Source organism: Homarus americanus, unplaced genomic scaffold (assembly GCF_018991925.1).
Source record: "Homarus americanus isolate GMGI-L3 unplaced genomic scaffold, GMGI_Hamer_2.0 scaffold5831, whole genome shotgun sequence".
NCBI classification, from domain to species: Eukaryota; Metazoa; Arthropoda; class Malacostraca; order Decapoda; family Nephropidae; genus Homarus; species Homarus americanus.
In genome coordinates this window covers 1,926,858-1,950,471 of record NW_024719604.1, presented here as the reverse complement: position 1 = coordinate 1,950,471, position 23,614 = coordinate 1,926,858, and the positions used below count along the sequence as shown (strand labels likewise).

Genomic DNA, 23,614 nt, shown 5'->3' with positions numbered 1-23,614 from the left:
ACAACAAGGAAAGAAGAAAACATGAAGTTCCCAAGCGCTTTAAACCTGTAGTACTGTATAAATTCACCACTGTAGTACTGTATAACTGGAGTATTGTATAAATTCACCACTGTAGTACTGTATAACTGGAGTATTGTATAAATTCACCACTGTAGTACTGTATAACTGGAGTATTGTATAAATTCACCACTGTAGTACTGTATAACTGGAGTATTGTATAAATTCACCACTGTAGTACTGTATAACTGGAGTATTGTATAAATTCACCACTGTAGTACTGTATAACTGGAGTATTGTATAAATTCACCACTGTAATACTGTATAACTGGAGTGTTATAAATTCACCACTGTAGTACTGTATAACTGGAGTATAAATTCACACTGTAGTACTGTATAACTGGAGTATTGTATAAATTCACCACTGTAGTACTGTATAACTGATAAATTCACCACTGTAATTTTATATAACTGGAGTATTGTATAAATTCACCACTGTAATACTGTATAACTGGAGTGTTGTAAATTACAATACTGTATAACTGGAGTGTGTATAAATTCACCACTGTAATACTGTATAACTGGAGTATTGTATAAATTCACCACTGTAATACTGTATAACTGGAGTATTGTATAAATTCACCACTGTAATACTGTATAACTGGAGTATTGTATAAATTCACCACTGTAGTACTGTATAACTGGAGTATTGTATAAATTCACCACTGTAGTACTGTATAACTGGAGTATTGTATAAATTCACCACTGTAGTACTGTATAACTGGAGTATTGTATAAATTCACCACTGTAGTACTGTATAACTGGAGTATTGTATAAATTCACCACTGTAGTACTGTATAACTGGAGTATTGTATAAATTCACCACTGTAGTACTGTATAACTGGAGTATTGTATAAATTCACCACTGTAATACTGTATAACTGGAGTGTTGTATAAATTCACCACTGTAGTACTGTATAACTGGAGTATTGTATAAATTCACCACTGTAGTACTGTATAACTGGAGTATTGTATAAATCTGTAGTACTGTATAACTGGAGTATTGTATAAATTCACCACTGTAGTACTGTATAACTGGAGTATTGTATAAATTCACCACGATGATAAGAGATTGTATATCACCACTGTAATACTGTATAACTGGAGTATTGTATAAATTCACCACTGTAGTAATGTATAACTGAGTATTGTATAAATTCACCACTGTAGTACTGTGCAACTGAGTATTGTATAAATTCACCACTGTAATACTGTATAACGGAGTGTTGTATAACTACCACTGTAGTACTGTATAACTGGAGTATTGTATAAATTCACCACTGTAGTAACTGTATAACGGAGTATTGTATAATCACCACTAGTACTGTATAACTGAGTATTGTATAATCACCACTGTAGTACTGTATAACGGAGTATTGTATAAATTCACCACTGTAATACTGTATAACTGAGTGTTGTATAAATTCACCACTGTAATACTGTATAACTGAGTATAATTACCACTGTAATACTGTATAACTGAGTATTGTATAAATTCACCACTGTAATACTGTATAACGGAGTATTGTATAAATTCACCACTGTAATACTGTATAACTGGAGTGTTGTATAAATTCACCACTGTAATACTGTATAACTGGAGTATTGTATAAATTCACCACTGTAATACTGTATAACTGAGTATTGTATAAATTCACCACTAATACTGTATAACTGGAGTGTTGTATAAATTCACCACTGTAATACTGTATAACTGAGTATTGTATAAATACCACTGTAATACTGTATAACTGGAGTGTTGTATAAATTCACCACTGTAATACTGTATAACTGGAGTGTTGTATAAATTCACCACTGTAATACTGTATAACTGGAGTATTGTATAAATTCACCACTGTAATACTGTATAACTGAGTGTATAAATTCACCACTGTAATACTGTATAACTGAGTATTGTATAAATTCACCACTGTAATACTGTATAACTGGAGTATTGTATAATCACCACTGTAATACTGTATAACTGGAGTATTGTATAAATTCACCACTGTAATACTGTATAACTGGAGTATTGTATAAATTCACCACTGTAATACTGTATAACTGGAGTATTGTATAAATTCACCACTGTAATACTGTATAACTGGAGTATTGTATAAATTCACCACTGTAATACTGTATAACTGGAGTGTTGTATAAATTCACCACTGTAATACTGTATAACTGGAGTATTGTATAAATTCACCACTGTAATTGTATAACTGGAGATTGTATAAATTCACCACTGTACTGTATAACTGGAGTATTGTATAAATTCACCACTGTAATACTGTATAACTGAGTGTTGTATAAATTCACCACTGTATAATACTGTATAACTGGAGTGTATAAATTACCACTGCAATACTGTATAACCGAGTATTGTATAAATTCACCACTGTAATTGTATAACTGGAGTGTTGTATAAATTCACCACTGTAGTACTGTATAACTGGAGTGTTGTATAAATTCACCACTGTAATACTGTATAACTGGAGTATTGTATAAATTCACCACTGTAGTACTGTATAACTGGAGTGTTGTATAAATTCACCACTGTAATACTGTATAACTGGAGTGTTGTATAAATTCACCACTGTAATACTGTATAACTGAGTATTGTAAATCACCACTGTAATACTGTATAACTGGAGTATTGTTAAATTCACCACTGTAATACTGTATAACTGAGTGTTGTATAACACCACTGTAATACTGTATAACTGAGTATTGTATAAATCCACCACTGTAATACTGTATAACTGAGTATTGTATAAATTCACCACTGTACATTGTATAACTGAGTGTTGTATAAATTCACCACTGTAATATAACTGAGGTTGTATAAATCACTGTAATACTGTATAACTGGAGTATTGTATAAATTCACCACTAATATGTATAACTGGAGTATTGTATAAATTCACCACTGTAATACTGTATAACTGAGTGTTGTATAAATTCACCACTGTAATACTGTATAACTGGAGTGTTGTATAAATTCACCACTGTAATACTGTATAACTGAGTATTGTATAAATTCACCACTGTAGTACTGTATAACTGGAGTATTGTATAAATTCACCACTGTATACTGTATAACTGGAGTGTTGTATAAATTCACCACTGTAATACTGTATAACTGGAGTGTTGTATAAATTCACCACTGTAATACTGTATAACTGGAGTGTTGTATAAATTCACCACTGTAATACTGATTGGAGTATTGTATAATTCACCACTGTATACTGCTTGAGTATTGTATAAATTCACCACTGTAATACTGTATAACTGGAGTGTTATATACTACCACTGTAGATACTTGAGAGATTGTAAAATTACACTGTAATACTGTATAACAGTATTGTATAAATTCACCACTGTACTGCTGCTGGAGTGTTGTATAAATTCACCACTGTATGCACAGCAGGTGTAAATCCACTGTAATACTGTATAACAGTAGTGTATAAATTCACCACTGTATACTGTATAACTGGAGTGTTGTATAAATTCACCACTGTAATACTGTATAACTGGAGTGTTATTCACATTCACATATACTGTACTCTGGAGTGTTGTATAAATTCACCACTGTATTACTGTATAACTGGGTATTGTATAAATTCACCACGTAATACTTTTACCTGGTGTTGTATAAATTCACCACTGTAATACTGTATAACTTCAGGTATTGTATAATTCACCACTGTAGTACTGTATAACTGGAGTGTTGTATAAATTCACCACTGTATCTGGGTGTTGTATAAATTCTGTATTATTAACTGAGTTGTATAAATTCACCACTGTAATACTGTATAACTGGGTATTGTATAAATTCACCACTGTAATACTGCATAACGAGATGTTGTATAATTCACCACTGTAATACTGTATAACTGGAGTGTTGTATAAATTCACCACTGTAATACTGCTATAACTGGAGTGTTGTATAAATTCACCACTGTATACTGTTAACTGGTATTGTATAAATTCACCACTGTATACTGTATAACTGGTGTTGTATAAATTCACCACTGTAATACTGTACAGGAGTGTTGTATAAATTCACCACTGTAATACTGTATAACTGAGTATTGTATAAATTCCACTGTAATACTGTATAACTGGAGTGTGTATAAATTCACCACTGTAATACTGTATAACTGAGTATTGTATAAATTCACCACTGTAGTACTGTATAACTGGGTGTATAAATTCACCACTGTATACTGTATAACTGGGTATTGTATAAATTCACCACTGTACTGTATAACTGAGTGTTGTATAAATTCACCACTGTAATACTGTATAACTGGGTGTTGTATAAATTCACCACTGTAATACTGTATAACTGAATGTATAAATTCACCACTGTAGTACTGTATAACTGAGTGTTGTATAAATTCACCACTGTAATACTGTATAACTGAGTATTGTATAAATTCACCACTGTATACTGTATAACTGGAGTGTATAAATTCACCACTGTAGTACTGTATAACTGAGTGTTGTATAAATTCACCACTGTAATACTGTATAACTGGAGTATTGTATAAATTCACCACTGTAATACTGTATAACGGAGTATTGTATAACTACCACTGTAATACTGTATAACTGAGTATTGTATAAATTCACCACTGTATCTCTATATAACTGGTATTGTATAAATTCACCACTGTGCTGTATAACTGAGTGTTGTATAAATTCACCACTGTAGTACTGTATAACTGGTATTGTATAAATTCACCACTGTGTATACTGTATAACTGGAGTGAGTTAAATTCACCACTGTAATACTGTATAACTGGAGTATTGTATAAATTCACCACTGTAATACTGATAACACAGGTATTGTATAAATTCACCACTGTAATACTGTATAACACGGAGTATTGTATAAATTCACCACTGTAATACTGTATAACTGAGTGTTGTATAAATTCACCACTGTGTACTGTATAACTGAGTATTGTATAAATTCACCACTGTAGTACTGTATAACTGGGTATAAATTCACCACTGTATCTGTATAACTGAGTTTGTCACCACTGTAACTCTGTAGTGTTGTAAATTCACTACTGTATACTGTATAACTGAGTATTATAAATTCACACACTGTATACTGATAGGAGTAAAATTCACCACTGTATACTGTATAACAGGTGTTATACATTCACCACTGTAATACTGTATAACTGGGTATTGTATAAATTCACCACTGTAGCTGTGTATAACTGAGTGTTGTATAATTCACACTGGTACTGTATAACTGGAGTATTGTATAAATTCACCACTGTAATACTGTATAACTGGAGTATTGTATAAATTCACCACTGTCTGTATAACTGGAGTATTGTATAAATTCACCACTGTAGTACTGTTTAGTTACCAGACACCACTCTACACCAGACCAACTACCCAATAGTTTCTCTTGTTTACAAGCCCTTACTAACTATAACACCCATTTCTCCCCCTTCCTCCCCCCTCTTCTTCCCCTTCTGTGTCACCCCCACCTCTCTCTCACCTCTTTGACCTATCAGGCTATGACCCCAGAAACAGGTGGTTGCTGATCTCATTTCACAAGCGTGTTGTAATGTCTGGTGGCGTTTGGTACGTCTGGGATTTAGGTTTGTTTGGAATCTGGTTTTATTACTCTGTTGGACATCTGGTATTGTCTGGTTGTCTGTGTGTCTATTGTGTGTCTGTTGTGTCTGTGTCTGGTTGGTGTCTGGTTGTGCATGTCTGGTGGTCTGGTGGTTAAGTCTGGTTGTTTGGTCTGGTTGGTTTGGTTAGTCTGGTTGGTTTGATTGAATCTGGTTGGTTTGGTACATCTGGTAGGCTTTGGTAAATCTGGTTGGTTGGTACATCTGTTGGTGTTATCTGGTACATCTGGTTGGTTTAGTACGTCTGGTTTTGTGTGTCTGTTGTGTGTCTGTTGTGTTGGTGTCTGGTGGTACATCTGTTGTTGGTGTCTGGTGTTGGTGGTCTGGTGTTAGTCTGGTTGGTTTGGTGGTTCTGGTCTGGTTTGTTGCATCTGGTCATTTGTTGCATCTAGTACTGTTGGTACGTCTGTTATTGCTTCTGTTGTTGTCTGTGCTGTTGTCTGTGCTGTTGTTGGTTTGTGTCTGGTTGTGTGTTATTTGTTGTTGGTTTGGTGGTTGGTTTGGTGGTTTGGTCTGGTGTTTGTTGTGTTGGTCTGATTGTTGGTTGGTTTGGTGCGTCTGGTAGGTTTGGTTGGTCTTGATTTGTGTTTGGTTTAAATCTGATGCATTTGGTACGTCTGGATTTGTTGCATCTGGTTGTTTGTTGGTCTGGTGCTGTTTGGTTCTGTGTTGGGTTTGGTGGTCTGGTGCTGTTTGGTTGGGGTTCTGGTTTGGTCTGGTTGGGTGGTGTTTGGTTAAGTTCTGGTTGGGGTTTGGTTGTTGAGTTTCCTCCCTATTCTGTACCTCGTGACCCACCTCCAGGCCAACACACACCTCCAAAGTCCAAGCTGCTGTGCAAGTGCCACTATACCCACCCCCACTCTATACCTCCCCACTCTGTACTCCCCACTCTATACCTCCCCCCTCTGTACCTCCCCACTCTATCACTCAAACCACTCTATGCCTCCCCTCTGTCTCCCCCACTCTATACCCTCAACCCCACTCTATACCTCCCCCTCTCCTCCCCCACTCTACCCTCCACACTCTATACCCTCCTCTCTCTCCCCTCTGCTCACCTCCCTCACTCTACCCTCCCCCTCCTATACCCTCCTCACTCTACCTCCCTCCTCTATACCCCTCCCCTCCTCCTTCCCTCCCCTCCTCTATACCCTTCTCTCTATACCTCCTCCTCTATACCTCCCCCTCTGCCCTCCCCTCTGCCTCCCCTGCCCTCCCCCCTCTGCCTCCCCTCCCCTCTATACCCCCACTCTGCCACCTCCCCACTCTATACCCTCAGCCCTCCCCTTCCTCCCCCTCTATGCCCTCCCCCCACTCTGTCCCCTCCCCTCTATCCCTCCCCCCCACTCTATCCCTCCCCCTATACCTCCCCCACTCTGTACTCCCCCCCTCTACCCCTCTCCCCACTCCTCAACCACTCCTCTACCTCCCCCTCTATACCCCTCCCCACTCCCCCCCCTCATGCCCTCCCCCACTCTGCCCTCCCACCCCCCACCCCTCTATACCCTCACCACTCTACACCCATCTATACCTCCCCCACTCCTTACCTCAACCCATCTATGCCCTCCTCCCCTCTATACCCCCCCTCTCCCCCTCTACCCTCCCCCCTCTATCTCCCCCTCTATACCCTCAACCCCTCTATACCCTCCCACCCCTCTATGCCCTCCCCCACTCTATACCCTCCCCCTCCTCCCCACCTCTACCCCCCCTCCTCCCTCCCCTCTATACCTCCCCACTCTATACCTCCCCTCTATACCTCCTCCTCTCCTCCTCTATACCCTCCTCCTCTATACCTCCCCTCACTCTCCCCCCTCTATACCCTCCCCTACTCACCCTCCCTCACCCCTCCCCTAGCCCTCCCCCCACTCTATACCTCCCCTCTATACCTCCCCACTCTATACCTCCCCCCCACCTCTGCACTCCCCCCACTCTCTGCCCTCCCCCATTCTATCCCTCCCCCTCCCATCCCTCCCCTCTATACCTCCCCCTCTATCCCCCACTCTATACCTCACCTCTACCCTCCCCCACTCTATACCCCTCCCCACTCCTATACCTCCCCTCTCTCTGCCTCCCCCACTCTATACCTCCCCACTCTATACCTCCCCCTCTATACCTCCCCCTCTATACCCTCCCCCACTCTATACCCTCCCTCCTCCCTTGCCCTCCCCCACTCTGACCTCCCCCCACTCTACCTCCCCCTCTATCACCTCCCCCTCCCCTCATCTATACCTCCTCCTCTATGCCTCCCTCCTCTATACCCTCCCCCTCCTCCCTCTATGCCTCCCCACTCTATACCTCCCACTCCTATACCCTCCCCCACTCTATACCCTCCCCCTCTATACCTCCCCCTCCATACCTCCCCCTCCTGCCTCCCCCCTCTCTACCCCCCCTCTATACTTCCCCCCTCCTGCCTCCCCCTCTATACCTCCCCTCTGACCTCCCCCTCTATGCCTCCCCTCCTCCCCCTCTGCCCCTCAACCCCTCTATACCTCCCCCCCTCTCCCTCCCCCCCTCTATACCCTCCCCCCTCTATACCTCCCCTCTCTCCCTCCCCTCTCTGCCCTCCTCCTCTCTATGCCTCCTCCTCTTTACCCTCCTCCTCTACCTCCCCTCTACCTCCTCCTCTCTCTCACCTCCTCTATACCCTCCCCCACTCTATACCTCCCTCCTCCTACCTCCCCTCCTCCTATACCCTCCTCCTCTATACCCTCCCTCCTCTATACCTCCCTCCTCTCTCCCTCCCCCTCTCCCTCCCCTCTCCCCACTCTATACCCCTCCCCTCCTATACCTCCCCCTCTATACCCTCCCCCCACTCTGCCTCCACACTCTTCCTGCCTCACCACTCTACCTCCCCCTCTCCCCACTCTATGCTCCCTCATCTATGCCCTCCCTCTATACCCTCCACCCACTCTGCCTCCCCACTTCTACACTCCTCCCCTCCTCCTCCCCCTCTATACCTCCACTCCACCCTCCCCCACTCTGCTCCTCCCCCTCTGCCCTTCCCTCCTCCTCAACCTCTGCCTCCCCACTCTATACCTCCCCCTCTGCCTCCCCCCTCTACCCTCCTCCTCTATCCTCCTCCTCCCCCTCTATACTTCCCCTCTACCTCCCCTCTACCTCCCCTTCCTGCCTCCTCCTCCCTCCCTCCCCCTCTACCTCCCCTCCTCCCCTCCTCTACCCCTCCCCTCCTGCCTCCCCTCCCCTCTCTATACCTCCCCTCACTCCTACCCTCCCCTCCTCTATACCTCCTCCCACTCCTCTGCCTCCCTCCTCTATACCTCCCCCATTCTATACCTCCCCTTTACCCTCCCCCCCTCTCTGCCCCTCCCCTCTATACCTCCCCCCACCTCTATGCCTTCCCCCTCCTCCCCCTCTATACCTCCCCCCCACTATACCTCCCCCACTCTATACCTCCCCCACTCTATACCTCCCCCCACTCTATGCCTCCCCCACTCTATACCCCTCCCCATTCTACCCCTCCCCTATCCTCCCCCTCTATACCTCAACACTCTATACCTCCCCCACTCTATACCCTCCTCCTCCTCTCCTCCCTCCCCTCTACCTCCCCCCTCTATACCTCCACTCTATACCTCCCCCTCTATACCTTCCTCCTCCCTCACTCTATACCTCCCCCCCTCTACCCTCCTCTATACCTCCCCACTCTGCCCCTCTACCCTCCCCCTCCTCCCCTCTACCCTCCCCCACTCTGCCTCTAATCCTTCCCTCCTCTGCCCTCACCCTCTATACCTCCCTACTCTGCCTCCCCACTCTATGCCTCCCCCTCTCTACCTCCCCCTCTTACCTCCCCTCTTCCCTCCAGCCCACTCTGCCTCCCCCTCTATACCCCTCCCCTCTGCCTCTCCCCCTCCTGCCCCCCCACTCTACTCCTCCCCCACTCTACCCCTCCCCCCTCCTCCCTCCTCCTCTATACCTCCCCTCCTCCAACCTCCCCCTCTACCCCTCCTCCTCTATACCCCCCCACACCTCTACACCCCTCTATACCTCCTCCTCTACCTCCCCCTCTGTCCCCTCTACCTCCCCCCCACTGCCCTCCCCTCTACCCTCCCCTCTACCTCCCCCCCTCTATACCCCTCCCCTCTGTCCCCCCCTCTATACCTCCCCCTCCTCCCCCCTATCTCCCCACTCTATACCCTCCCCCCACTCTATACCCACTCATACTAAGGCCCTCACTTCAAAGTCCTGCAAGTGTCATAAAGTGGAGTTGTGATTCACTTTATTTTGGTGCTCTTCCTTCAAGTGTTTCATCTAAGAACTTTGAGTCACTCACCGATACACTTGACATAGTGAAGTGAATCTTTTGTTGACAGGAGTGTGTGGGTGTGTGTGTGGGTGTGTGTGGGTCCGAAGAATGCAGGCAGAAATAAAATTCTTTTCATCCACGAACGGAGGCGCTTTCTTACCTCTCATTTTCTCTAACCTGTAAGTCGAGTATGACCTGCAACTCGAGTGTGACCTGCAACTCGAGTGTGACCTGTAACTCGAGTGTGACCTGTAACTCGAGTGTGACCTGTAAGTCGAGTGTGACCTAAGGCACATTACGAGGATAGTTTTAAATATAGTGCTGAAAATTGGTAGGGAGGTGCGGGTAGTGTAGGTGATTGGGTGTGTTTGTGTGTGGGTGTGTGTGAGGGTGGGTGTGTGTGAGGGTGGGTGTGTGTGAGGGTGGGTGTGTGTGTGTGTGTACTCCCTCTGATAACCAACACAACACTACCGTCGGGAGATAGTATGCACCTGCCAGCCTGGTCGTTAGGTTAGGTTGGGAGGATAATATCATACTATGTGTAGATTAAAGAACCTATAAAACTCTGTGTTCATCAAATGGCGGATAAACAAACAATAAATGACGTGAGAACAACAAAAAACAAATGACAATCAACAGCCTGACAAATATAGACGCAATGAAAAGATGTTGACGATAATACAATACGTCTAATTTTCTTACTATATTGTACCAATGTATTCTTGAAGTTAATAAGTCTAGATAAAACAGATGTTAAGTAAATGAATAAAGAGGAGAATATGGAGAAAATAAGAGAAAACGGAAGAAGAAGTAATCGAAAAAGTGTTGATAATCCGAATGTATGGATAATGAGTACGGTGAGTTAACCCCTTTAGTACCATTTGAGTACGATGACTTAACCACTTGAGTACGATGGGGGAGAGAGTAGGATGAAAGTGTACGTGAGAGAGAGAGAGAGAGAGAGAGGCCAGGTGTCACCAAGCTACCCTCTCACCTTTCCGAAATACCTGGTGAGAAACCTAACTCGCTTGTGTCATTCCTTGGCACACCTTTATCTACGCAGTGCCTCTTCCTACGTCACAGTGCCTCTTCCTACGTCACAGTGCCTCTTCCTACGTCACAGTGCCTCTCTCTACGTCGCAGTGCCTCTTCCTACGTCACAGTGCCTCTCTCTACGTCGCAGTGCCTCTTCCTACGTCACAGTGCCTCTCTCTACGTCGCAGTGCCTCTCCCTATGTCACAGTGCCTCTCCCTACGTCACAGTGCCTCTCCCTACGTCACAGTGCCTCTCTCTACGTCTACCCAGTGCCTCTCTCTACGTCACAGTGCCTCTCCGTGCATCACAGTGCCTCTCCTACGTCCTGGTGCCTCTCTCCGCACAGTGCCTCTCTCCTACGTCACAGTGCCTCTCCCTACGTCACAGTGCCTCCCCTACGTCACAGTGCCTCTCCCTACGTCTGATGCCTCTCCCTACATGCAATGCCTCCCCACGTCACAGTGCCTCTCCCTACGTCACCAGTGCCTCTCCCTACGTCACGGTGCCTCCCTGCGTCACAGTGCCTCCCTACGTCACGGTGCCTCCTACGTCTAGTGCCTCTCCCTACGTCACAGTGCCTCCCTACGTCTGGTGCCTCTCCCTACGTCCACAGTGCCTCTCCCTACGTCACAGTGCCTCTCCTACGTCCCCAGTGACTCTCTACGTCACAGTGCTTGCCTCTCCTACGTCTGGTGTCTCTCCCTACAGTGCCTCTCCCTACGTCACAGTGCCTCTCCCTACGTCACAGTGCCTCTCCCTACGTCACAGTGCCTCTCTCTACGTCACAGTGCCTCTCTCTACGTCACAGTGCCTCTCCCTACGTCACAGTGCCTCTCCCTACGTCACAGTGCCTCTCCCTACGTCACAGTGCCTCTCCCTACGTCACAGTGCCTCTCCCTACGTCACAGTGCCTCTCCCTACGTCACAGTGCCTCTCCCTACGTCACAGTGCCTCTCTCTACGTCACAGTGCCTCTCTCTACGTCACAGTGCCTCTCTCTACGTCACAGTGCCTCTCCCTACGTCACAGTGCCTCTCTCTACGTCACAGTGCCTCTCCCTACGTCACAGTGCCTCTTCCTACGTCACACTTAATGTACTAACATAAACTGTATATAATATATCAAAGCTAATACCTCCCTCTCATTAGCGAACTTTATAGAGGAGAAAGTCCGTTAGATGGAAGGTCCGTTAGATGTGAAACCTCTTTTTAACGGATTATATGAAGATGGAAGTCCGTTATGTGGAGGATTCACTGTAAAAAAAATTCCACTTATTTTTTTTTTATTCCAAAGATGTTTCAATTTTCTTCCTTCTTATTACTTTACTGTCAACGAACACCTTTCTTGACCTGGCCTTGGATAACCTGACCTGACCTGACCTACTGTAACCTAACCTACACACACACACACACACCATCTATCCCTCCAGCCATTAAATCTGTTGATGACACTGACAGTCTCACCATTACCCTCTCTCTCTCTCTCTCCTTCACACCCTCTACCCAAGTTGTCACGCGCTAGTCAAGATCAAACTGTTGTGGATACCCTCTCACATAGGCCTCAGAGAACATGACAGTTGATGCCCTCACCAAACTCGCTGTTGAATACAATCTAGGTCTGTCAGACAGATTGCATGAGTATGGAAACACAGAAGAAGGCAGAGCATTCCACAGTTTGGCTGTGTGAGGAAAGAAGGAGGCACTATAACGGGTTATTCTCGTGTGACCGACATCCACAGAGAAACGGTGGGCACCGCGGGCAAGACGTGTGTTACGAACCCACGGCCTTGCCGGCGGTACACAGGATGCCAAATACACTGAACATTGCCCGTTAACGTACCTGTAAAAGAGAGAGAGTGAAGCAACATTGCGGCGAAGAGAAAGGGAAGAAAGATTATAAACTAAAGGAGGAGAGTTAATAAGACGAAATGCCTTTGATTCCACCCTATCTAACAGTTGGACAGAAGAAGAGCCACCCCAGATACGAGAGCAGTACTCCAAGTTAGGACGAATGAATCCCTTATATACTTGGAGCAACTGCTCAGGAGTGAAGTAGCTACAGCATCCGTACAGAATTCCCAGCTTTCGGGAGGCAGCTTTTGCAATGTTGTGTATATCCCGTCTGGTCCCCGAGATATGCCAGGGACTGTCAGTTGATTGAAAATGTCCAAAGGAGGGCCATGCCTGCACTACGGCACCTCAACTCCCCTGAGATATTAAAGCACCTGCAACTGCCTAGCTTATACTACAGACTTGGCAAGGGGTGACCTAACTGAGGTGTATAAACATCTCAAAACACTACTCAGTCGAGTGCCCTTACCTGGAGCTGGCGGACGCTTGCCCACAAGGGGTCACAGCTCAAGGTTAAAGAAGCAGGAAGCCCAGAAAACTGTGAGAGTTGTGAACTCTTGGAAGAATCTACCAGAAAGTGTTGTGACGGCACCGAGTGTGAGCTCTTTCAAGACCAGACTTGACCAACACTGGAGCGGGTTCAGGTACATTCAGGAGCCGGTGCATGCCCAGTACTTGCCAACAGTGCGTAACAGAGACGTGACCGATCGCCCAAGCAGCTAACGAGCCGATCAGTGAAGAGGATAAAAGAAAAAGTAAAGTAAAAATTAATGGAGCAAGAAACAAGATCACTAGATTACAAGATGTTGTAACCGCTAGACTAAGGTTAGGATATAAGTACCTCTGGCAGTATGTTCCTCAAGCAGATGTGAACAAGACTAAATATAAAGTGTGTGGCCAGACATATGGCCACACACATTGGCAGTATGTTCCTCAAGCAGATGTGAACAAGAATAAATGTACAGTGTGTGACCAGACATATGGCCACACACTCCAACATTATGTCCTTTTTGGTGTCAAGACGAGAGATGTAGCGAATGTTGCCATAATATCCACGAACACAACACAGTTCAGAGGGTCCTACACATACCACGTCACAACATTTATACGCAACCCCCTCCTTAGACCTCTCCTGGTGACCCCTAACACATCTCCCTGACCTCATATCTTCTTGTGACCTTGACATTATGACTATATTGATCTAATATTACTTGCTGAATATTTAAGTCTCGTTCAAACTAAAAAAACAAGATTAATCACAGAATCTTTTAGTTTCGACAGATATCTGGGAAGAATTTCTAAGTTGAGGATTGAAATGTTACGACTGAGTGTAAAGGAAATATTATTAAAGTGTTTTGAATTCAGGTTTTGGATCCACACACACGCGCGTACATACAACTGTCAAACACACACACATAAACCACAGTCACTATGTTTACGAAGTATATACTGCATGTAGTGTACTCCAATATACGAATTATAGATATACAGTAATTATACCTATGACAGCATGATTTATCAGTGAAAACATCTGAATTTAACTAACCTGGAAAAGTAGCCAACAGCAGGAAGACTCACGTGAGAGACGGGGTTGTGGTGTTGACGCTCTCTTGTCTGTAGAGAAAGTGACAAAGTTCTTGACGCCTCTGTGTTTATATAGGTAGCAGGTGGCACTAGGCTAGGGCGACCTGCGCAGGACGACCTCTTATTTACCCTGAGTGGTGATGTACAGGTGAATGGTGATGTACAGGTGAGTGGTGATGTACAGGTGAGTGGTGATGTACAGGTAACTCATTATATGTCTAACACACAGACTTACTATGCATGACTGGTTGAGACATTACATTCAATCAGGTAAAACACTGTATGTTGGCGGGGATGTTGGTGAGGATGTTGGTGAGGATGTTGACGAGAATGTTGGTGAGGATGTTGACGAGAATGTTGGTGAGGATGTTGGCGATGATGTTGACGAGGATGTTGGTGAGGATGTTGGTGAGGATGTTAGTGAAGATGTTGGTGAGGATGTTGGCGAGGATGATGGTGAGGATGTTGGTGAAGATGTTGGTGAGGATGTTGGCGAGAATGTTGGTGAGGATGTTGGTGAGGATGTTGACGAGGATGTTGACGAGGATGTTGAGGATGTTGATGTTGGTTGTTGGCGGGATGTTGATGAGGGATGTTGTTGGTGGATGTTGGTGACGATGTTGGTCATGATGTTGGTGAGGATGTTGGGATGAGTGATGTTGGTGAGGATGTTGGCGAGGATGTTGACGAGGATGTTGATGTTGGTGACGAGGATGTTGGAGGATGTTGGTGAGGATGTTGGTGACGAGGATGTTGGTGAGGATGTTGGTGAGGATGTTGGCGAGGATGTTGGCGAGGATGTTGGCGAGGATGTTGGCGAGGATGTTGGCGAGGATGTTGGTGAGGATGTTGGTGAGGATGTTGGTGAGGATGTTGGTGAGGATGTTGGCGAGGATGTTGGCGAGGATGTTGGTGGGGATCGATGTTGACGAGGATGTTGGTGAGGATGTTGGTGAGGATGTTGGTGAGGATGTTGGCGAGGATGTTGGTGAGGATGTTGGTGAGGATGTTGGCGAGGATGTTGGCGAGGATGTTGGCGAGGATGTTGGCGAGGATGTTGGCGAGGATGTTGGTGAGGATGTTGGTGAGGATGTTGGTGAGGATGTTGGTGAGGATGTTGGCGAGGATGTTGGCGAGGATGTTGGTGAGGATGTTGGTGAGGATGTTGGTGAGGATGTTGGTGAGGATGTTGGTGAGGATGTTGGTGAGGATGTTGGTGAGGATGTTAGTGAGGATGTTAGTGAGGATGGTGGCGAGGATGTTGTTGGGGATGTTGGTGACGATGTGGGTGAGGATGTTGGCTGACAACACACCCCTGACTACTGCAGCTAACAACACACCCCTGACTACTGCAGCTAACAACACACCCCTGACTACTGCAGCTAACAACACACTGTACCACCACCACCACCACCTCTTGCCGTCTCCAGGTCACTATAGCCTGAAGCAGCTGAAGTTATTATAAAGTCCACCTTAATATAGCCTATACATTTGTTATAACACTTTCTTAATATATGTAGGTGGGTTTAAGTTGGCTTTTGAACACGATGACTATATGAGATCCTAGTGTGTGAGTGTGTGTGTGTGTGTGTGTGTGTGTGTGTGTGTGTGTGTATGTGTGTGTGTGTGTGTGTGTGTGTGTGTGTGTTTTAATTAAATAATATATACATTTTTGGGGCCGATATCAAATCGCTGTGCACCACGAACACACACACACACACACACAACACACACACACACACACAACACACACACTCACACACCATTAAATAAAATCACACTGCAACACACTCAACACATAGCAACACACTCAACACACAGCAACACACTCAACACATCACAGCAACACTCAACACAGTACAACACAGTGCAACACACCCAACACATAGCAACACACTCAACACAGCAACACACTCAACACAGCAACACACTCAACACAGCAACACACTCTACACAGTAAAACACACTCACCACATTCAACACACTCAACACAGTAAAAACACTCAACACAATGCAACACACTCACCACATTCAACACACTCAACACAACACATACAGCACAACACACTCAACACAACACAGCACACTCAACACAACAAACAACACAACACACTCAACACAACAAAAGAACACTCAACACAACACATACAGCACAACACACTCAACACAACACACCACACTCAACACAACATACTATACACAACATAATACTCAACACAAAACTCAACACACGACAACACACACAACACAACAATCAACACAGCACACAACACACGCAACACATCACACGCAACACAACACACTCAACACAACACTTCAGAAACATGTACTACCGATCACTAATATTATGACTTTTAAATAATCAAATAAATTATAAGACATTTCGTTACGTTAATTTCTTGCTCCCGGTTTATGGATTCAAACTCGACCACACAAGCTTTTCCCGGGTGGTCCAAAAGTCCCTGTGCACACGAAATAATTCAAAATGTAGTTATTTACCATTTTCTACTTATGTAAATATTGGAATTGGTTACAGTAAATGTTGGAATGGGATACTATTTTCAATATTTATTATAAGTAGAACAATGTATATAATAATGTAGGTATTACAAAGGAAAAAATATATATTGTTGATTATATTATTGGAGGTTCACAGGGAGTTTTCGATCACCTTGTAAGACGATCCCTTTACGGTATCCAGGGAGTCGATTTTTCCTCTATCTTCCTCTTTATCATGTCTCTGTGTATACGTATGAATTAATTTCTTCTTGAACCACCTACATTATTTTTTTATATTCTCTACTACTAACTTTGTCAGTTTTTCCAGAGAGTAAAGGCATGTGGGTTCTGTCAGTCCTCCATCCACGAACCCTGAGACTTATGAACCTGCTAATCCGAGACATGATGATACAGTGTTAGGCCCAGACATGATGCTATGGGTCGTGTCATGTCTCGCATTCACAGGTTCATGAGTCTTAGGGTTCGTGGATGAGAAGGAGACAATTAGACAAGGTTTGTTTTCCGTGAGAGAGGTGGTGGAAGAATTTCACACAAAAACCTAGAGATAATTTGGATCATCTGAAGATTAGGCACCCTGGATTATTTCACCATAAGATTATACATTTTTAAATATTATATTGACACGAAGGTAAAAAGTCTTAGTTTAGTACAAAAAAAATGGTATTATTGTATCTCCTAAATAAATCATCACACGCATTCGTTCCCGTACACGTCACGCGGCCATCAATAGCGGGGTTTTTTTTTAGCCAATTCAAATGATTTCTGGTTTAATTCGCGGTATTTTTGGCCCAATCAAATTCGATTTTTATTTTGGGTCTCATATTTCGAAATTCAAATTCATTTCCGACCATGGAAGTCTGTGATGGGTGTCACTTCAATTATATGGAGCCGAGTGTGAGTTTGGGGGGAGAAACGAAGAAACTATAGCATTTTTAGATCTCATGGTGTTCTCCCGACCCCAGTGAAGTGTCCTTAGTGCAAGAACGAATGTAAGTATCGTCAAGACCAACATGTGTGGCATTGTGGTAACTCCAACGACGAACGAGAACCAGGCCAATAAGGAAAGAAATAAGTGGTTCCATCACATGGTGAAAGTCAGTTAGGTCAGGTCAGGTCAGATCAGGTCAGGTCAGGTCAGGTCAGGTCAGGTTTATCTTTTTCTAGTGTGTTTTTGTGTATTTTGTATTCGCTTAGCCATTATTTTTTCGGGAAACGCCCCACCAAAAATAAATCGAAAAAAACCCGGCCAATTTCCGACGGAAATGAAGGTCATAACCGATCTAAACACACATAAATACACTAGAAAATATATTTTTGACTTTCCAATAGAGTTGGGTGCACTTATACAAATTTACCAAAAATTACATCTATGGAGGAATTGGGAGTCTGAACTGACCAAACCAAACATAACCAAACCTAACCTGACCTGAACTGACCTAAGCAAACCTAACAACCAAACCTAACCTGACCTGAACTGACCTAAGCAAACCTAACCTGACCTGAACTGACCTAAACAAACTTAACCAAACCTAACAACCAAACCTGAACTGACCTAAACAAACTTAACCAAACCTAACAACCAAACCTAACCTAACCTGAACTGACCTAAGCAAACCTAACATAACCAAACCTAACCTGACCTGACCTAACTTTACTTTACCTAACCTAACCTCACCTTTGTCTTACCAATGTTGATCGTTCGTGAAAAGACCAAACATGTTTTTCTTCACAATAATGACAGTCTGCATCACACTTTCAAGACTTTACGGATGTTTACAGAACACCTAAGGCCATGAAAAGTGTCACCAACAGCGTCATTATTTACAAAAACACGTTGAATGGTCAGTAGTTCTGAGACAGCACACCCACCACTCTCACTTTAAGACTAACAAATTCTTTCCTGTATCGTACCGGTAAGTCAGAAATATCGTACTTACCCCAAAATTATCGTACAAGTTCTATTAAAATACGACTTAGTTTAATATTGATGTAATTTTGTGGGTTACTTTTGTGTTAGTTTAAGTCTGCTCTCTCTCTCGCTCTCTCTCTCTCTCTCTCTATATATATATATATATAATCTTCAGTTACGATCTGTGTCACTTCGTCCAGATGGGTGGACTCGTGCCCAGACCTAAGTGTTTGCTGTTTACCAGAAGCAAGCAAAAAGAAGCTTAGTCAACAAGGTGTCGATAGTAGAAACTTTAAGAATTGATTTATTACAGTACAGGAGTGAAAAGGCAAAAATATCATACATTTCAAAGTCACTATCGTATATTGTACACACCATTAAACCCATCGTACAAATATGATAATTATCGTAAAATTTCCAACCTTTACGCATGCGCAGGAGTATCGCGTTACAACGAGACTTCCGCTAATTGGGTAGTTTTACTTTGTTAATGTGCTCAGGCTGCAGCAGGGACACAGATAATGGCTGAGACAGATGTAGGATTTTAACAGGTGATATAGCAACTAGGGGCTCAGCAGAAGAGTGTTTAATAGATCACAGTCAGTAAATCCAGTCCCTGTAAGAGTCAATCAGACGAAGACGAAAATAGCAAAACACACGATAGGATAAAATTTCAGAATACTTCATCCGATACTCTGAAATTAGATGAAATTGTCCCCGTCGAAATGGTTTGGCTGGGGAAGAAGCATCAGAAAATAAGTCACACCCTCTTTAGACTATTTCCAGTATAAAAGTCCTGTACACAAACACAGAGACTCCTTGACAAGACAGCGGTGTTTGAAACTGTACTCAAGACCCAGATAAACTAATGTGTTGTGCAACTACTGGCTGGGGCTCTAGAGGGGGCAGTTCAAAAGATATCGAAGTCTTTAAACTGCTAAGAGAACATATGGGCACGGGGGTGGAGGAGACTGCAGTGGGAGCGGGTAAACAAAGTGAAAGATTACAGGGAAATAGTGTTAGGAATGATGACAAAACTAAATTAGACAGGGAGTTTAAAACTAAACGCGGTAAGGGGAGGACTCAGAACACGACTAACTTAAATGTATACTACGCGAACAGTAGAAGTATGAGAAACAAAATGGATGATATTAGGGCCTTGGTATGTACCGAAAAAATCGATATAATTGCATTCACTGAAACATGGATCAACCTAGACACACGTGAGTTACCAGTCGAATACCAAATTGCGGGTTACAAACTGTTCCATACCGATAGGCAGACCAGGAAAGGAGGAGGAGTTCAATCTATGTTAGGGATAATCTGAAGTGTGAAATAAACCAAAATAAAAACTGAGAATACGGCTCGAGTGGATAGAATTAAGCGGCGGTAGGAAAAATTAATCACAGGAGTAATATGTAACCTCCCCAAATCTGACGTAATGAGCGACTTATCTGGGATGAAATGCGCAGGGATTCCATACACAACAAAGTCTGTATAGTAGGCGACTTTAACCTTGGCCAAATAGATTGGACTGACCTTACGGGTAACTCAGAATCAGAAGATTTTCTCGAGACGATCCAGGACTGTTTCCTAAGTCAACATATAACCGAACCCACACGGGGTAATAATATACTGGACTTAGTTCTGTCGAACAGAGAAAACCTAATTAGCAATGTCGAGGTAGGGAACGAACTTGCAAACAGCAATCACAAAGAAATTCGATTCCAGTTAGATTTTCAGGGCAGACGTTAGGAAAATTCCACTAAAGTACCAGATTTCAGAAGGGCAAACTTTGACAGTTTAAAGAGGCAGCTGAGAGAGGGGGTGTTGCGCTTGGCTGTGAACCTGACAGATGACACCGACCTGATAACGAGATCTGAGATTGCCGAGTTCCACGGCAATTTAAATAGTGAGTTACTTAATGCACAAAGGCAGAACATACCATACAAAAAACTCAGATCAATTATGTGACCTAAATGGATAAATAATTATTTAAAGAACATCATTGGCCAAAGGAAGGCTATAGGTAGAAGGATAAATCGTGGCGAAATTCACCTCCGGGACTGTTATAAGGTGATAATTGGCGGTAGGGGTTTAAAACCGAGATAAGGAAAGCAAGAGAATAATGAGGTAAGGATAGCAAGGGATGGCGAAGACAAACCCCAAAGGATTCTACCAAATGTATCAAGCCTTCAACGAAAAGATTGGACCAATACGGTCAGACTCCGGCGAGCTCACTGATAACGACAGAGAAATGAGCAATAATTTGAATAAATATTTTCAACAGTTTCACCACCGAAAATTTAAACATGATGCCAGAGGCACCGACTCTATTCAGAGATAGTGAAGAAACAAATTAAATTGAGATTATAGTGACTAGTAACGATGTTAGTAAGCAAATAGACAAACTAAAAAGCCTAATAAGTCACCTGGTGCCGATAGAGATATTTGCCAGAGTATTAAAGGAATGTAAGGAAGAGCTTAGTATGCCCTTAGCAAAGTTGTTTAACATGTCCTTAAAAACAGGTGTAGTACCTGAATCCTGGAGGATAGCGAATGTAATACCGATTTTCAAGAAGGGGGATAGATCACTATCCTCTAACTACCGCCCAATCAGCCTAACATCAATAGTAGGCAAATTACTGGAAGCAATCATTTCAAACTCTATTCGAAATCACCTGGAGAAGCACGGATTGATCAATGATTCCCAGCATGGCTTCACAAGCGGACGTTCATGTCTAACTAATCTATTAACATTCTTTTCATCAGTTTTCGAATAGGTGGACGAGGGGCACAATTATGATGTGGTATATCTCGACTTTAGCAAAATAGCTGACCGGAGTCCCCACGAAAAGGAACTAAATTCAGAAGAAAAGAGGTAGAAGCTCCATTACGGCCGTCCAGAGGACAAAATCGCCAATGGATTAGGGCGTGGTTACAGGACGGGAAACCGTGACATTAACGGCTTTCAAGTCCCATTGAACAACGTCACAAAGTGGAGTTCCCCAGGCTCAGTGCTTGGACCATTATTATTTATTATATACATAAACGACATAGATATTGGCATTGACAGCAACATAAGTAAATTTCTTGATGACACTAAAATAGGGCGTGTTATCAAATCTGGCGAGGACTCAGCAAAACTACAGGAAGATCGTAAATTTTTCAGATGGTAAAAATGGCTGTAGAAATTTCCCAGCGTCAAACAGTAAAGTAACAAACCATGAGTGCGCCAAGCAGGGAAACCAGATACCAGATGAACAACGATGCCATAGAGAAATCCGACTGCGAGAGAGATTTAGGAGTAATGATAAGTAGGAACCTCAAGCCAAGTAAACAATGTGTTTTTGCTCGTAACAAGGCTAATAAAGTACTTGGGTTCACACAAAGGAGTGTTAGTTACAAGACTAGCGAGGTCATCCTAAAACTGTATCTTGAGCTTGTGAGACCACACCTGAATTATGCAGTTCAGTTCTGGTCACTGTATTACAGGATGGATATAGAATCATTGGAAAGAATTCAGAGGAGAATGACAAGACTAATCCTGGGCATTAGGAACTTTGAGTATAGAGACAGGTTAAAGCATCTTAATTCAGACTCCCTTGAGAGACGTAGAACGAGGGCACCTGGATAGGAGGTGTATAAGTGGAAGGCAGGGCTAAACAAAGGGACATTACAAAGGTAATTTCAATCTATTCCAAACCAGGAGCTTAACTTGTGTGTAACAATGGTTTTCACTAGACAAATTTAGATTTAGGCGTGAAATAGGTAAACACTGGTTTGGAAACAGAGTAGTGGATGAATGGAACAAGTTACCAAACATCATCATTAACTCGAATACGCTGGATAGCTTCAAACAGAGGCTGGATGCTCATATGAGCAATAGGGGTTGGGTGTAAACGGGACTGCCCAGTATGGGCCAATAGGCCCGCTGCAGTTTCCTCCATTCTTATGTTCTTATGTACTGTATCAGAAAGGCAGGCAGGGACCATATAGCGAGTCAGGTAAGGGTACAGGAGGCGAGGGTGTTACAGAAGGATCGAAATAATACAAAATTAAACTGTATTAGAGAGAGACTTATTACAGGAAATATATGATTCCCCGACCTGTAATTCATTAAACCAGAGGAATTTAAGAGAGGCAACACAAGGGCTCTCTCGACTCTAGACAGACCACACACACGAGACAGACCACACACACGAGACAGACCACACACACGAGACAGACCACACACACACACGAGACAGACCACACACACGAGACAGACCACACACACGGGACAGACCACACACACGAGACAGACCACACACACGTGGACAGACCACAATAATGAGACAGACCACACATTATCAGAGACAGACCAAACATGATGAGACAGACCACACACACCAGACAGACCACACACACACGAGACACAGACCACACACATGAGACAGACCACACACACGGGACAGACCACACACACGAGACAGACCACACACACGAGACAGACCACACACACGAGACAGACCACACACACGAGACAGACCACACACACACGAGACAGACCACACACACCAGACAGACCACACACACGAGACAGACCACACACACGAGACAGACCACACACACGAGATACAGAATCAGCACACAGAGATGAGACCACACACATGAGACAGGACCACACGAGACAGAACACACACACGAGACAGACCTCACACACGAGACAGACCACACACACGAGATACAGACC

The 23,614-nt window shown here is 43.8% G+C and overlaps 1 protein-coding gene across 1 annotated transcript in view; it reads right to left on the bottom strand.

The window, feature by feature from the left end:
• Nucleotides 1-14,480, bottom strand: part of LOC121860129 (zwei Ig domain protein zig-4-like) — a 30,815-nt gene extending 16,335 nt beyond the window's left edge. Inside the window, exon 1 of the mRNA XM_042357162.1 lies at nt 14,413-14,480. The gene's annotated coding sequence lies outside the window, so the exon portion shown is untranslated. The remainder of the gene's footprint in view (nt 1-14,412) is intronic.
• Nucleotides 14,481-23,614: the final 9,134 nt, after the last annotated feature.